The following is a 15,223-nucleotide window of genomic DNA, read 5'->3' on the forward strand; positions in this document are numbered from 1 at the left end:
TGTTTTGTCAGAACTCTTCACTATGACCTGTCCATCTTGAGTGGTTCAGCATGGCATGGCTCATAGCATCACTGAGTTCCACAAGCCCCTTTGCCATGACAAAGCTGTGACCCATGAAGGGGAGACATTAAATATTCAAATTAAAAAGCCTGTTGCTGGGAATTCCCTGGTGGTCCAGTGGTTAGTACGCTGTGCTTCCATTGCAGGGGGCACGGGTTTGATCCCTAGTCAGGGAACTAAGATCCCACATGATATGACTCAGCCAACAAAATTTAATAAATAAATAAAAACCTGTTGCTTAGCAAGTTAAAATATACAGAGTAAATGAAACAAACCACAGATGACAGAGTTATCTTCCTGACCTGAACCACTTTCTTCCTTTGACCTTAAATACCCCAAAGCATATCTCAGCACCATCCCCTCAGCTTTAAACATTCTTCCTCTAGACTTTTGTTTACCATTTTTAAAATGTGAAGTATAATTAAACACTCAATAACAGGCACAAGTCTGAAGAGTTCCGTTTGATGACAACTGACAATTGTCTACACCCATGTAACCATCACACAAAACAAAATACAGAACGTTCCTATGGACCTCAGGAAGTTCTTTCATGTCCCTTTCTAAACAGCTTCCTTCCCTTTCCAATCTATAATTATCTTCTGATTTCTATCACTACAGAAGAGTTTTGTTTTTTTCTTGAACTTCATATAAACAAAACAGTACATGTTCATTTATGTCTAGTTTCTTTTACTTAACACAATGGTTTTGAGATTCACCTGTGTTGTTGGGCATATTAGGTGCTGGGTACTGATACAAGTTATTAATAACACAAGTTATTAATAAATTTTCTTGTAAACAAACATTTCAGTTGTTTCCAATTTGAAGCATTTATGAATAAGACTGCTACGAACATTCTTGAATTCATAATTTTGTAGACATTTGTTTTCCTTTTCCTTCATTAAATATGTAGGGGTAGAACTGTCAAATCATAGGATGGCTACATGTTTAACTTCAGTTGTTGTTATTTAGTCACTAAGTCTTGTCCGACTCTTTAGTGACCCCATGGACTGTAGCCCACCAGGCTCCTCTGTCCATTGGATTTCCCAGGCAAGAATACTGGAGTGGGTTGCCATTTCCTTCTTCACGGGATCTTCCCAACCCAGGGATCAAACCCACATCTCCTGAACTGCAGGTGGATTCTTTACCACTGAGCTACCTGGAAGCACTTAACTTCAGTAGAAAATGCCAAACAGGACTTCCCCTGGTGATCCAGTGGCTAAGATTCCAAGCTACCAATGCAGGGGGCCCAGGTTCCATCCCTGGTCAGGGAATGAGATCCCACAAGCCACAACTACGAGTTCACACACAACTAAAGATCCCACGTGCTACAATTAAGACTCATCACAGCAAATAAATAAATAAATAATTTAAAAATTAAAGACAATGCCAAACAGTTCTCCAAAGTAGCTGTTCCATTTTGCACACCCATTAGCAATGGATGAATTCTAGCTGCATCACTTCATGCCCAATATTTAGCATCTTCAGCCTTTCTTTTGTTAGCCATTTTAGAGGGTATGAAATGGTATCTTACTATGAATTTACTTTGCATTATTTCCCTCTTGACTAAGTGACGTTGACTACCTCTGCAAGTGCTTATTGATCATTAGTATCCACTTTGGGGAAGTCTTTGTTACTGGATTATTCCTCTTTTCCTCATTTTACTAATGAGTTATTGCAGTTCTTTACATACCCTAGAAAAAAGTCCTTTGATGGATAAATATGAAATATGCTGGAAATATTTTTTCCATACTCTGGGCTTACCTACTCCTTTTCTTGGTGGTATTATTTAAAGTGTTAATTTAGATGACGTCCAATTTATCCTTTTTTTTTTTATGTATCTTTTTTCTTTTAGGATCTTATTCAATAAATATTTAAATACTTCAAGGTCATAGGGATGGTTTCCTTTTCTTTTTTCTAGAAGCTATGACATTCTAAAAATAGGTCCACAAATTTTTTATACTCTTCCCTTCAAGAGGTGAGGCTTAATTTTCTACCCTTAATTTTCTAAATGTGGGTTGGAGCAATGAGTAAGAATATGGTGGAAGTGATGGTGATTTCCAAGAGTTTGTCATAAAAGGCAATGCCACTTCATCCCTGTGCTCACTCTTTGATCACTTACTCTGAGGGAAGTCACTTGCCATATTATGAGGGTGTTTAAGCAGCCCTACAGATATGTTCAAGTGGTGAAGTCCTACCAATCGCCAGTAAGAGCTGAGGCCTCTCGTCAGTAGCCATGGGAAACAAACCATCTTAGAAGGGGATTCTCAAGCCCCAGTCAAGTCTTCGGATGATTACAGTCTTGCTAACATCTTGATTACCACTTTATGGAAACTCTGTCCTGGAATTACCTAGCCAAGTTCCTCCTGTGTTCCTGACACAGAGTAATTGTTACATAAATATGTGTTGCTTTAAGCCAGGAAGTACTGGGTAATTGTTATGAAGTAAGATAATACAGAAGTTGTGTCATTTTTGCTTTTTCATTTTAGATATATGATCCTTTGCAAATTATTGATAGTTTCTCTGTATGGAGTGAGTTAAGGTGGTAGTTCCTTGTTTTCCATATCAAGTTAGAGCCACGTTTGTCTTTTTTGCCCCATTGGACTGACTTGGCACTTTGGTGGGAAAATGTATGAGTCTATTTCTGAGATCTCTATTATGTATGACTGATCTATATGTTTAACCTTCTGCCAACACTACACTTTTTTTTTTTTTTGGCTGCATTGGTGGGAAAATGTATGAGTCTATTTCTGAGATCTCTATTATGTATGACTGATATATATGTTTAACCTTCTGCCAACACTACACTTTTTTTTTTTTTTGGCTGCACCCCTTTAGCTTGCAGGATCTTAGTTCCCCAACCAGGGGTTAAATCTGTACCCCTGGCAGTGAAAGCATGGAGTCCTAACCACTGGACCATCAGGGAATTCCCCAACACTGTCTTGATTACTGTAGCTTTGTGGAAAATCCTGACATCAGGAAACAAAAGTGCTCCAGCTGTGTTTTTCAAAATTATGTTGGTTATTCTTAGTCCTTTACAGCTTGCTAAGTTTGTAGAATCATCTTATCTAATTCTTCAAACAAAGCTGACTAGGATGTTGCGACCTCCCTGGTGGTTCAGTGGTAAAGAATCTGCCTGCCAATGTAAGAGATACAGGTTTGATCTCTCAGCTAAGAAAATCCCACATGCTGCGGAGCAACTAAGCCTGTGAGCCACAATTATTGAGCCTGTCCTCTAAAGCCCAGGAAGTGCAACTACTGAGCCCTTGAGATCTACAGCTTGTGCTCAGCAACACGAGAAGCCACCACAATGAGAAGCCTGTGCACAGCAACTAAAGAGTAGTTGCTCACTGCAATTAGGGAAAAGCGAAGGCAGCAATAAAAACCCAGCACAGCGAGTAAATAAATAAAAATTACTTAAAAAAAAAGCTTATTAGGATGTTAATGAAGACTGAACTGAATCTATTTAGAGAGAATTCCATCTTAATAATGTTGAGTCTTCCAATCCATGAATATGTTCTATCACTATCTATTTTTTTTAAAATGTACTTTAGCAATGTTGGATAGTATCACCAACTCAATGGACATGAGTTTAAGCAACCTCCAGGAGATGGGGAAGGACAGGGAAGCCTGGCGTGCTGCAGTCCATGGGGTCACAGAGTCAGACACGACTGAGTGACTGAACAACAACAACAAAAGCAATGTTTCTACCTTTCAGTTTTGAGAACATATCCTTAGATTTATCCATAGGTATCTGTTTGTTTTTTTAATGCTATCAGAAATAATAGTTTTAATTTCAGTTTACAAATCATTCACTGCTAATATAGAGAACTACAAATTATTTTATATACTGATTTTGCTAAATTCACTTATTAAAATTGCTTTTTGCAGATTCCATAATTTTCTATGTACACAATTATAACACATGTAAATAAGTTTTACTTCTTTTTTCCTAATTTTTATGTTTATTATCTTTTTCTTGACTTATTACACTTTCTAGGACCATTATTTCAATCTTGAATAAAAGTGGTAAAAGAGAAATATATATCCATATAACTGTTTAAAAATCTTTAGTATCCATAGCCACAGTTGGCAAATGTTTTCTACAAAATGTCAGAAAGTAAGTATTTTAGGCTTTGCAGGCCATACAGTTTGTTAAAATTACTGTATACCATGGATATAGCAAGAAAGTAGCCACAGACAATACATAAACAAACAAGTATGGCCATGTTCCAATAAAGCCTTATGGTCACCAAAATGTGAATTTCCTATTATTTTCACATATCACAAAATATCATATTCTTTTCACTCTTTCTCAGTCATTTTATTACATAAAATCCATTCTATGTCACAAGCCACACAAGAACAGGTGATGGGCTAGATTTGGCCTACAAGCTGAAGTTTACTGACATCTGGTTTAGACCACTGATTTGAGACCTTTCTTTTTTTCTAATGTAAGAATTTAATACAATGTTTCCCTCCAAACACTGCTTTAACAGCACTAATATTTGTATAATTTCTGTTTGTACTATTTTTTAGCTATTTCTAGAGGATCATAGCCTTGTCATGGGGCAGGGGTTTGCGCAACTCAATGAAGCTATAAGCCATGCTGTGTAGGGCCACCCAAGATGGATGGGTCACAGTGAAGAGTTCTGACAAAACAAGATCCACTGGAGGAGGAAATGGCAACCACTCCAGTATCCTTGCCGAGAGAACCCCATGAACAGTATGAAAGGCAAAAAGATATGATACCAGAAGATAAGTCCCCCAGATTGGAAGGTGTCCAGTCTGCTACTGGGAAAGAGTGGAGGACAATTATTAATAGCTCCAGAAAGAATGAAGTGGCTGGGCCCAAGTGGAAATGACGTTCAGCTGTGACTGTGTCTGGTGGTGAAAGTAAAGTCTGAAGCTGGAAAGAACAATATTGCATAGGAACCTGGAATGTTAGGTCCATGAATCAAGGTAAATTGAACGTGGTCAAACAGGAGATGGCAAGAATGAACATTGACATTTTAGGGATCAGTAAACTAAAATGGACAGGAATGGATGAATTTAATTCAGATGACCATTATATCTACTAATGTGCGCAAGAATCCCTTAGAAGAAATGGAGTAGCCCTCACAGTCAACAAAAGAGTCCAAAATGCAGTAGTTGGGTGCAATCTCAAAAATGACAGAATGATCTCAGTTTGTTTCCAAGGCAAACCATTCAACATCACAATAATCCAATTTTATGCCCCAACCACTGATACCGAAGAAGCTGAAGGTGACCAGTTCTATGAAGACCACAAGACCTTCTAGAACTAAGACCAAAAAAAAAAGAGATGTCCTTTTCATCACAGGGTATTGGAATGCAAGAGTAGGAAGTCAAGAGATACCTGGAGTAACAGGCAAATCTGGTCCTGGACTACAAAATGAAGCAGGGCAAAGGCTAACAGAGTTCTGTCAAGAGAACACACTGGTCATAACAAACACCCTCTTCTAACAACACAAGAGATGACTGTACACATGGACATCACCAGATGGTCAATACTGAAATCAGACTGATTATATTCTTTGCAGCTGAAGATGAAGAAATTCTATGACTGTGGTTCAGAGCATGAGCTCCTTATTGCAAAACTCAGGCTTAAAATGAAGAAAGCAGGGAAAAACACTAGGCCATTCAGGTATGACCTAAATCAAATCCCTTATATGATTATACAGTGGAAGTGAAAAATAGATTCAAGGGATTAGATCTGATAGAGTGCCTGAAGAACTATGGACAGAGGTTCGTAACACTGTACAAGAGGAAGTGAACAAAAGCAATCCAAAGAAAAAGAAATGCAAGAAGGCAAAGTAGTGTCTGAGGTGGCCTTACAAATTAGCTGAGGAAAGAAGAGAAACAAAAGAGAAAGGAAAAAGCGAAAGATTTACCCAACTGAATGCAGAGTTCCAGAGAACTGCAAGGAGAGATAAGAAGGCCTTCTTATGTGAACAGTGCAAAAAAATACAGGAAAACAATAGAATGGGAAAGACTAGAGATTTCTTCAAGAAAACTGGTGATACCAAGAGAACATTTCATGCAAGGTAGGGCATGAGAAGGACAGAAACAGTAAGGACCTAAGAGAAGCAGATGAGATTAAAAAAAAGTGGCAAGAACACACAGAAGAACTATACAAAAAAGGTCTTCATGACCCAGATAACCACGATGGTGTGATCACTCACCTAGAGTCAGACATCCTGGAGTATGAACTCAAGTGGGCCTTAGGAAGCATTACTACAAACAAAGCTAGTGGAGGTGATGAAATTCCAGCTGAGCTATTTAAAATATTAAATATATATATATATGTGCTGTACTGAGTCACTCAGTCATGTCAGTCTCTGTGTGATACTCTGTGTGAAGCCCACCAGGCTTCTCTGTCCATGGGGATTCTCCAGGCAAGAATACTGGAGAGGGTTGACATGCCTTCCTCTAGCAGACCTTCCCAACCGAGGGATTGAACCTAAGTCTCCCACATTGCAAGCGGATTCTTTACCAGCTGAGCTACCAGGGAAGCCCTATACATATACAAAACTTGAGCTCCAAAATTTCCTGCTTCTTTCTCTTTACCAGTATCTTAAATAAAAATAGAGGCCATCAATGTTTTATCTAAGATGAATTTCTCCCGTTTTATTGAAATATAATATTGTTGGTTCAAGGGGTACAGTATAAAGATTTCATATATGTATATATTGCAAAATTTTACACTGTAAGTTTAGTTAGTATCCATCACTCTGCATAGTTATACTTTTCTTTCCTGTGATGAGAACTTTTAAGATTTCTCCATTTGTAATTTTTAAATATTTAATAAACTATCATTAACTATAGTCACCACACTGTACATTACATCTCCCGAACTTATTTATCTTATAATTGGAAGCTTGTACCTTTTTATTTATTTATTTATTTTTGCAAGAGCTACTCTCTAACTGCAGTAGGCGAACTTCTCATGATGGTGGCTTCTCTCATGGCAGAGCACAGGCTCTAAAGCATGCGGGCTTCAGTAGTGTGGCACAGGAGACAAGTTGCCCCAGGGCATATGGAATCTTTCTAGACCAAGGGTCAAACCCAAGTCTGATGCATTGGCAGGGGGATTCCCAACCACTGGATCACCAAGTAAGTCTGGAAGTTCCTACCTTTTGACCACCTTCACCTATTCCCCTCTGCCTCTGACAACCACCAATCCGTTCTTTTTCTTTGTCTTCAGTATGTTTCAGTTCAATTCAGTCGCTCAGTCGTGTCTGACTTTTTGCGACCCCATGAACTGCAGCACACCAGGCCTCCCTGTCCATCACCAACTCCCAGAGTCTACCCAAACCCATGTCCATTGAGTTGGTGATGCCATCCAACCATCTCATCCTCTGTTGTCCCCTTCTCCTCCTGCCCTCAATCTTTCCCAGCATCAGGGTCTTTTCCAATGAGTCAACTCTTTGCACCAGGTGGCCAAAGTACTGGAGTTTCAGCTTCAACATCAGTCCTTCCAATGAGCAGCCAGGACTGATCTCCTCTAGGATGGAGTGGTTGGATCTCCTTGCAGTCCAAGGGACTCTCAAGAGTCTTCTCCAACACCACAGTTCAAAAGCATCAATTCTTTGGTGCTCAGCTTTCTTCACTGTCCAACTCTCACACCCATACACGACCACTGGAAAAACCATAGCCTTGACTAGATGGACCTTTGTTGACAAAGTAATGTCTCTGCTTTTTAATGTGCTGTCTAGGTTGGTCATAACTTTCCTTCCAAGGAGTAAGCGTCTTTTAATTTCATGGCTGCAATCACCATCAGCAGTGATTTTGGAGCCCAAAAATATAAAATCTGACACTGTTTCCACTGTTTCCCCATCTATTTCCCATGAAGTGATGGGACAAGATGCCATGATCTTAGTTTGCTGAACTTAGAGCTTTAAGCCAACTTTTTCACTCTCCACTTTCACTTTCATCAAGAGGCTCTTTAGTTCTTCTTCGCTTTCTGCCATTAAGGGTGGTGTCATCTGCATATCTGAGGTTATTGATATTTCTCCCGGCAATCTTGATCCCAGCTTGTGCTTCTTCCAGCCCAGCGTTTCTCATGATGTACTCTGCATATAAGTTAAATAACCAGGGTGACAATACACACCCTTGACGTACTCCTTTTCCTATTTGGAACCAGTCTGTTGTTCCATGTCCAGTTCTAACTGTTGCTTCCTGACCTGCATACAGGTTTCTCAAGAGGCAGGTCAGGTGGTCTGGTATTCCCATCTCTTTCAGAATTTTCCACAGTTTATTGTGATCCACACAGTCAAAGGCTTTGGCATAGTCAATAAAGCAGAAACAGATGTTTTTCTGGAACTCCCTTTCTTTTTTTAGATTTCACATATAAGTGATATCATACAGTATTTGTCTTTCTGTCTGGCTTATTTCACTTAGCATATATCATTAAGGTCCATCCATGTTGTTGCAAATGGCAGGATTTCCTTATTTTTATGGTTGAATAATACTCCATTGTATACATACATATCACATTTTCTTTATCCATTCAGCCAACGATGGAACACCTACATTGTTTCCATGTCTTGGCTATGGTAAAGAACACTACAATGAACACAGGGATGCAGATATGTCTTCAAGATAGTGATTTCACTTCTTTAGAATATATTCCCAAAAGTAGATTTGCTGAATCATACAGTAAATTATTTTTTTTTTTTTGAGGTAAATTTTTAATCTAAAATTTACTTTACAGGAGTGTAGAAAGCATTTTCTTACTACTTCTAGTCAGTAAAGAAAGTTATCAACTGAAAAATTAATACAACAGACCAAAAAAATAAATAAATAAAAAACTTACTAAAAGGCTCAATTTTCAGAGAAAAATCCTGATTAAAACCCAATATTTATCTAGTTTTTTACTCAGACATTCCAGAAATGAAGTAGATAAAATTACCCAATGAAATAACATAAATTATATTAAAAATAAAATAAGTGGAAAACAACTGAAAATTACCAGTTAAAATTATAGAATTTAGTAAACAATGTATTCGATGTCCACATTGCAAAGCTGACTTAGAGTTTACCTAAAAAGGGAACTCCTTAATTTTTCATTACTCAAAGAATATGACTCAATCTCTATGATACATTCTTAAAAGGAATAAGGATCAATTTATCGTAGAGCTCCAGGGTTCACATCAAGCTTTATGAAATGACTGATAATCACATTTCTTCTTTCAAAGATAAAATTTATGTGGCTTGTCACCTTAAATGAGAAAGGCATGACAAGCACTTATGCGCTGATTTAATATTAGAAATTACTCCATAAGATTGTTTCTCAAGTGTCCTTTCTGCTTTGAAAGTCTATTTCCCTAATGAAACAAAAATACTTTGTTTCTTTATAGTAATTACATTTCATGTACATTTATGAAGGCTGTATAAATCTTTGTTAGAACAAATGTGAGGTGTGAATAGCTGATAATGACCAGCGAGAAGAAAAGACAAGGAGAGCATCGGCAGCAGGGAAGACAGAAGCACTTCTAAACCACCCGTTACAGGAACACAAATAAGGGAAGTCTTTACGTGATATTTTTGAAAAATATTTTTATATCCAAGAAAATTTAAACAGAATTTCAAATCTACTTTGAGGTTTTTTTATTTTGAATTTTGATTAAGAATGTTTTCTGCAGAAATAACAATGCTCAGTTTCTCTGCTTTAGTAAACTGTATAATAAAATATGAAACTCACTAAGGAAAAGCAAAGCAGGAAACTTAATACGTAGTCACATATTCGTTATGTGAAAGTAAACAACATCAATTCCAAGTATATTCCAAACTTTTAAGCAAAGTGGGTGGGTGAAGGAATAAGAGAGAAAAAAAATGATACTGCTTCTATGATGTGGGTTTATATCTTAATTTTTCATTCTGTAAAGCAAATGAGACAAACTGAGTCTTTCATCTGGTTTGTCAGAACGGCTCTCATGAGTACTAACGTTCTTAGGTTAACATTTTCATAAACTTTTTCCTCATTTCTTCCAAGTGTCTTAAATAACATTAAAAACTATATAACATGATGCAGCTGCTTCAGAAAAAAATAGTTTGGCAGTTTATCAAAACGTTAAACACAGAGCCACCATATAACCTAGCAATTCCATCTTAGGTATATACCAAGGAGAACTGAAAACATGTACATACAAAAACTTGTACACAAATGTTCAAAGCAGCATCATGCCTATCAGTCACAAAGTGGAAACAACCCAAACATCCATCAACTGATGAATAGATAAACCAAATGTGGAATATCCTTACAATGGAATTATTCAGCCCAGAATAGCTACAAAGTAGTGATATGCAAGAAGCACAAGCTGGAATCAAGATTGCCAGGAGAAATATCAATAACCTTGGATATGCAGATGACACCACCCTTATGGCAGAAACTGAAGAAGAACTAAAGAGCCTCTTGATGAAAGTGAAAGAGAGTGAAAAAGTTGACTTAAAACTCAACATTCAAAGAAACTAAGATCATGGCATCTGGTCCCATCACCTCATGGCAAATAGATGGGGAAACAATGGAAACAGTGACAGACTTTATTTTGGGGGGCTCCAAAATCACTGCTGATGGTGACTGCAGCCATGAAATTAAAAGATGCTTGCTCCTTAGAAGAAAAGCTATGACCAACCTAGACAGCATATTAAAAAGCAAAGATATTACTTTGCCGACAAAGGTCCATCTAGTCAAGGCTATGGTTTTTCCAGTGGTCATGTATGGATGTGAGAGTTGGACTATAAAGAAAGCTGAGCGCTGAAGAATTGATGCTTTTGAACTGTGGTGTTGGAGAAGACTCTTGAGAGTCCCTTGGACTGCAAGGAAATCAAACCAGTCAAGCCTAAAGGAAATCAATCCTGAATATTCATTGGAAGGACTGAAGCTGAAGGTGAAACTCTAATACTTTGGCCACCTGATGTGAAGAACTGACTCACTGGAAAAGACCCTGATGCTGGAAAGATTGAAGGCAGGAGGAGAAGGGGACAACAGAGGATAAGATGGTAGGATGATATCACTGACTCAATGGACATGAGTTTGAGCAGGCTCTGGGAGTTGGTGACGGACAGGGAAGCCTGGCGTGCTGCAGTCCATGGGGTCGCAGAGTCAGATACAACTGAGCGCCTGAACTGAACTGAACTGAACTGATATGCCACATCCCAAGTAAACTCTGAAAATATACTACGTGAGAAAGGAACCAGACACATAAGGCAATATATCGCATAATTCTTATTTATATGAATTGCTCAGAAAAGGCAAATCCACAGAGATAAAAGCAGAGCTATGGCTGCCAGGGACTAGGAGAAGGGAGAAAATTTAAGGGGGTTTCCTTTGAGGGTGATGAAAAACTTCTGGAATTAGATAATGGTGATAGCTGCATGACACTGAAAGTACTCAAAGCCACTGAAACTTTTATGTTCTGTGAATTATAGTTTAATTAATGAAAGAAACCCTACAAAACAGAAAACAGATGTTAACATCTTATCAGAGGAAGTTACCTCCCAAAACAAACAGTGATCGTTTAGTATCCCTTTAAAAACCTTATTGTTAAGGACATTAGAAACATTTTTAAAAGTAAACCTTTTTCTACAATGCTCAATACCATCCTTAATCTTTTCTATTTGTCAGGAGTTCACATAAAATTCTTATCACCAGCTTTGCAATGCTTAATCTGCCATGGTAGAAATTGATTTTATATGATATCTGAACAATTCAAGTGAATTTTAAAATGGGCAGAATGTTTTATTAAATTTGGCTTACCAATATCATATGTTGAATTTTAGTAAAGGAGAGGAACATGTTTATTTCTAATGAAGAAGATCAGCAAAAGATGAAAAACTTTACATACCAAAATTTACCTGGTCTCCTTGAGTTCTCATGAACCTGTCTCTGATACTCATTTTTAAAAATTTGGATATTCAATAAAGACAACATCAAAAAAAGGCCATGTCAAGTGCAACGTTGTTGTTGTTTAGTCACTCAGTCGTGTCCGACTCTTTGTGACCCCATGGACTGCAGCCCCCCAGCTTCTCTGTCCATGGGGATTCTCCAGGCAATACTGGAGTGGGTTATCATGTCCTCCTTCAGGGGATCTTCCCAACCCAGAGAATGAACCCAGGTCTCCCGCACTGCAGGTGGATTCTTTACAGTCTGAGCCACCAGGGAAGCCTAGTGCAATAATAACCCCATTAATTTATTCTACTTCAATTATAATAGAAAATACAACTTCTGCTGAATCTAATTTGTTGTTGTTTAGTTGCTAAGTTGTGTATGACTCTTGTAACTTCATAGACTATAGCCTGCCAGGCTCCTCTCTCCATGGGATTTTCCAGGCAAGAATGCTCGAGTGGGTTGCCCTTTCCTTCTCCAGGGGATATTCCCAACCCAGGGATCAAACCCGAATCTTCTGCATTGGCAGGTGGATTCTTTACCACTGAGCCACAAGGGAAGCCCCAAACCTGATTTAGGCAGGCCAAATTCAGTTGCCTACATAATAATTATCCCAATGTCCATTTACAATCTTCCTGTTTGCTCTTAATGGGGCTTGAATAGAGTAGGCTCTAGATCTACATGAATTAATTATGTAAATTAGCAGACCAAATGACAGTTTCAACTTAAAGAAATAATATCTATTTGGGGCTTATGCAAACCAGGCAATGAACTAGAGGCTTTATATATTTTTCCATTTCAGCTTCATAATACCTTACAGAGAGGCTAAATAACTTCCCTAAGGTCCCAACACTAAAGACAAGATTCAAACCAAAGTCTAACAAATATACAATCATTTTTTGCTGAAACATTTCAAGTATGGGCTACAAAGGAATATAATTTCAGTTTAATAAACATTCATTTTTTTCAAGAGTGTAAATACCCTTGAATACAACTAAATGTTTAGGTAATGAGAAACAAAAAGAGAGCTTGAAAAGAACATTATTGAAGAAAGAAGTGAGGTATCTGGGGAACACGCCATGTGCTGGGCTGGCTATTTTAATGCATGAACACTTAACTATTACAACAATCCTGGGAAGTTAATATTGATATCTCTTTTTTTTTTTTACTTAAGAGGAAACGGAAGTTTAGAAGGTGCGAGAAGGTCCAAGGTTACAGAAGTTGCAAGGTATATAGCTGGAATTAGAAATCAAACTCAATCGGTCCATAAATATTTACTGAGTGTTTACTATGTACCTGAGCTATTACGAGGCACTTAGAATAGAATATTAGAGATCCCCTACAAACAGCTCAAGGGCTTCCCACATAGCTCAATGGTAAAGACTCCTCCTGCAAGGCAGGAGCCACAGGAGACATGGGTTCAATCCCTGCGTCGGGAAGATTCCCCTGGAGAAGGAAATGGCAACCCACTCCAGTATTCTTGCCGGGATAATCCCATGGACAGAGGAACCTGGCGGGCTACAGTCCATGGGTCATAAAGAGCCAAACACAACTGAACACACACATACAGCTCGACCCACACCCATCCTCTTTTCGCTCAGGCAGTAAATCACTGTGAAACTGAAAACTCCCTATAGATTTTTCTTGTATTAGCTTTGTTTTAAATGATAATTCATGCTTTGGTTATATATGTTAAATACTTCCCCTAAAGCATAAAGTTGATTGCCATAAAAACTGAATAATCCTCCAGTAGTAAATGTGACAACATAAGCAATTCCGACCTCCTGCATGATTTTGAGCATATTGCTAGATAGAGCACACCCCTTTGGAAAATATACTTTCTATGTTCTGAAGGATGATTTAAACCATTAAGCATTTTACAAAGCTTTTGAAGTCTGTCAGATTTTAAATGACAACAGTGAAATTTCAAAAAGAACCATAGAAGTCAGCACCAAAGCTAGTTTAACATTAATAATAAGTGATCTAATAAATAGGTCTATGTTTGCCCAGTCAGGTTTTGCGTATTATGTCAGTTGGAAAGCCGGAAGGAAACTGGTTTTAACTCCCATACAACCTGTATCATGACAACATCACTTTATCAGAAATGTAGCTGATATCAGCATAAACACTGAGACAGTTTAAATTTAAAACTGATTTTTCTTTCCCAACTATTTTCATAATCATTCATGGTAAAGAACTGAGATGAATTAAGGAAAAAAAAGAAGAGTAATTAACATTTACTGAGACCCTTCTATTTGTCAGATACTACATGATTTTTTCATTTAGTTCTTACAGCCACCTTGTAAGATATTAACCTTTTAGAGAAAGAAACAGAAGCTTTGAGAAATAAAGTACCTTTTCTAAGGTCACCTCTCTAACAAAAAGGTAGAGCCAAGGTTCAGACTCTGATGTCCATTATTATAACACTCCATGGCACTATCTGTCAGTTTCTTAATTTATTTAACTATGATAATATAATATTAGAACAGAGAAAGCAGAGTAAAATAATGATTTCGATTATGAACTGTTTTAGTACCTCAAAAGTACTATAGAGTGATGTTGACCTTTTAAAAATTCCTAGGACAGTCACTGCAAAAGAGAATATACAAATACCTTCAAGGGAGTCCAGTGGTTAAGACTCTACACTTCCAATGCAGTGGGCACAGGTTGGGGAACTAGGATCGCACATGCCACGAGACACGCCAAAAAGTTTAAAAAAAAAAACTTCCATTTAAAATAGGCTTTCAAGTAGGGAAAAAAACAACAAACAAGTTTGAGAAATGCTGAACTTCACTGGTAACAAAAAGTACGACATAGTACCTGGAGCCTGGAATATCTGGGGTTGAATCCCAACTCTTCACTTCCTAGCCTAGCCATGGGATTTTGAGCATGTCATTTCACCACTCTGGGTGTCAGTCTTCTTATCTGTTAAAAAAGGGAAAAAAAAAAGAAAATAATTGCAGAAGACAGACTTGTTACAAAGATTAGAACGATTAATACATCTGGGGTTCTTAGAACAGAGCCTTAAAATAGTAAGTACTTGATACAGGTTAAATTATTAGTAATAAAATAATTTCCCTGAATCTCTATTAAGCTGATAAAAGTTGATGTTCATTATAAATCACCAAGTAGTCAAGGGATATTTATAGAATGCAGCTTCCCAAACTTACATGATAGAACCCACTTTTCACAGACCATCCTCCAAAAAGACTGGTTAATGTTTTTTAAAATTAAAACAAAACAAACAAACAAAAAGTA

At 37.6% G+C, this 15,223-nt stretch overlaps 1 protein-coding gene across 30 annotated transcripts in view; it reads right to left on the minus strand.

The window, feature by feature from the left end:
* Window positions 1-15,223, minus strand: part of SHLD2 (shieldin complex subunit 2) — a 114,160-nt gene that overhangs the window by 70,900 nt on the left and 28,037 nt on the right. For 17 of the 30 annotated variants that reach the window (XM_081562690.1, XM_081562699.1, XM_081562725.1 and 14 more), the window contains one exon: window positions 14,786-14,890. The gene's annotated coding sequence lies outside the window, so the exon portion shown is untranslated. Of the gene's footprint in view, window positions 1-14,578; window positions 14,641-14,727; window positions 14,891-15,223 lie in introns of those variants that run through there. The other 13 variants (XM_081562734.1, XM_081562584.1, XM_081562712.1 and 10 more) reach the window with 3 other exon arrangements.

Source organism: Giraffa tippelskirchi, chromosome 2 (genome assembly GCF_054371585.1).
Source record: "Giraffa tippelskirchi isolate mGirTip1 chromosome 2, T2T-mGirTip1v1.2.pri, whole genome shotgun sequence".
Lineage (NCBI taxonomy): Eukaryota > Metazoa > Chordata > Mammalia > Artiodactyla > Giraffidae > Giraffa > Giraffa tippelskirchi.